Genomic DNA, 3,033 nt, shown 5'->3' on the forward strand with positions numbered 1-3,033 from the left:
TCCGTTTTCCAGATATTATAATGTTGAGACAAAATGACTACAATTATCCATTTTTCTGATATTATAACGTTGAGACAAAATGACTACAATTATCCGTTTTCCAGATATTATAATATTGGAACAAAATGACTACAATTATCCGTTTTCCAGATATTATAATGTTGAGACAAAATGATTCCAATTATCCGTTTTCCAGATATTATAATGTTGAGACAAAATGACTACAATTATCCGTTTTCCAAATCTTATGGTTTTTTGTTTTTTTGAAACAATAATTAAAATCTCTGTCAGCAACAAACATCCTGATTACAGAAGACATTTCGCAGTATCAGAGCTTGAAGGCTTACAACGCTAAATTTCGGGGTTCAATTCCTGTGGCGGGCACCATACAGATGGCATTGTATATATCTTTAACCTTAAACAAAAGCAAACACTCCTTTTTATAACTTTAAACTATTAAGCAGTCCTTCATACACTTACTTTTCTCTGATATGATACAAACTTATCCACAAATTTAAATACCTATTTTAAAGCCCTCAGTGGCTCAACGGTAAGTCTCACAGCTTACTACCCTAAAATTCTGGTTTTGATACATGCGGTAGGCAGAGCACAGATAGCCTACCGTGTAGCTTTGTGTTTAATAACAAACATTTCATGTTTTAAGGATTTTAGAATTTTTTTTTAAATTATCCATCTTAGTTTGTGGAGGGTAGTTGAAAAGTGTATTAAATTTTTCAAGATAATCTTTTACGTTGCTATGTATTACATTTTTAATATGTATAACAAATATCATTAAGAAAACTAATTATTTATGATACTTATTATATTTTACGTCTACCATCCCTTTACTAACAACTCATTCATTAAGTGTTATTAGATTCATAGACAAAACTTACAACCAAGATACTCTTTGTACTCGTTATTGTTTTATGAATTTACGTAACGTTTTTTTCTCTCTCATTAATTTCCATCAGCTGAATTTATAAAGCTCCGGTTTCTAATGACTTCCATGTTTATAATTAATATTTTATTTGGACATTTTCTGTTCTTTACTAACGAACATATGGCTTAGTTGTTCTAATTTAATGAGATATAGTATAATATAGATACATTTTAATGTAGCCTAGACAAAAGCCCTAGAAAGTTTTCAACGAGAACAGGATTAGTTAAATAAACTTTTTCGGTAGTAATTTAAAACTTTTACTGAAACTCGATAAATAGATTGTTTGATTTATTTTCAACAAACACCCATTTGGTCTTCAGATTCATGCTCGAAATCATTTGATCATGCGAAATATTTTATATTCGTTGTCCAAATACGTTATCGAACTCTCCCAGTCTTGGTTGGATTAAGCCAACGTTCAAAAGCTTTTGATACTGCTTTAAGTTATCGAATGTAAATTGGGCTTTTCACCGAGCCTTCTTTTATGTGACTTAATAAGTTATTTCGATTTATGGAATGAACGTGTCAAAGTGACGCTAGTTGAACGTTTATAATTTATGGCAACGTGCTCAGTGCTTTGATTTTCCACCATCGTTGAACAATGGTTTGTTTTGTTTTCTTGTTTGTTTTTGGTTGATTTAGCACGAAACCTGATTTTTAGCGTCATAAGTCCGCAGACCTTCTGCTGAGCTACCGGGGACGTCACACAATGAATAATAATATAAAATTATCAAGTTCAAATAGGTAAAGAAGGTAGACAATGTATTTTTGTTATTAAAACATGTTATATACTGATATGTAACAGCAATTCAGTGTGTTTGACATACTATTACCTTCTTCTTTAGTTTCACTTACATGTTCTTATAATTACCAATATAGTCTTTTCCTGTTGACGCCATGTTTGCTTGTCTCGCTCGGTTTGTTTGTTTGTTTCTAATTAAGCACAAAGCTACACAATGGGCTATCTGTGTTCTGCTCACCACAAGTATCGAAACTCGGATTCTAGCATTGTAAGTCCGCAGACATACCGCTGTGCCACTGGTTGGCCTAGCTCTGGGTGTAATAAAACTATCTTTCTGGTTTACCAGTTCCTCTGAACGATTGTAAAAAGTTAGTTGAAATGAAAATAATTAAAAATAATATTAATAAAAAACAATTGGTGTTCAAATAAATAATTAATTTGACGTTAAGAAAAATCGTAATATTAATTCTGATATCCAATAACTTAAATTAAATTGATATGAATTACTATTTATCAACTCAATCTAGTTCATACTGAAATAGTTGTTGTTCAAGGAATTTATTATGTAAATGGCATCTTAACCACTATTTTGTCTGTCGTAGCCCAGCCGGTATGATGAACCCTGGTATTAGGCGAAAGGCATAGTCGGCACTAGATATGGCACATAAACTGTGATCGGCACATTATTACATTCCTCTTTACTTTCACTCGTAAATTCTTGTAATTTAATACGTAACACTTTTCTTTGTTTTGAATCAAAATCTAATAAGGGAGAGAGAGAGCTTTACCTTGTAAAATCGTTGCCACTTTAACAAATATTTTTTTTATACTTTACCTTGTAATATGAGAGCTCCAGATACGTTTCATGTATAGAAACGAACTATTTTTTCATGTTCGATTTGTTTATATTATTATTTTCTAATGTCTTGTGTTGATACTGCATTATTTAATGGTAGTAATGATGATATATGTTCTGTAATAGCGGTTCTATCAACGTGGAGTTGAAATAAATAGGCACATTTTTACTTAAACATTTTCTGTGTATGATGATCTAAAAATACGTAAATATACATTAAAAAAACAACAACATTAAACATAATTTTTTTCACAATTCTTTGAAATATTATGAAGCCTTAAAAGTTTGCCCCTGATGAAGAAAGGTCCACCTTTCAAAATCGCTTGGATTGTATGGTTTTGTATTTTTATGAAGCCACAAATACAATCTTGTACAGAATGTTCAATACACAATGTCGTCTAATAAACATATCTTCGTTTTTCTCTTTCGGCCCGGAATGGCGGGGTGGTTGCGACCCTCGACTCGTAATCTGAGGGTCGCGGGTTCGCATCC

The sequence above is a fragment of the Limulus polyphemus genome, unplaced genomic scaffold (assembly GCF_000517525.1).
Source record: "Limulus polyphemus unplaced genomic scaffold, Limulus_polyphemus-2.1.2 Scaffold1789, whole genome shotgun sequence".
NCBI lineage: Eukaryota > Metazoa > Arthropoda > Merostomata > Xiphosura > Limulidae > Limulus > Limulus polyphemus.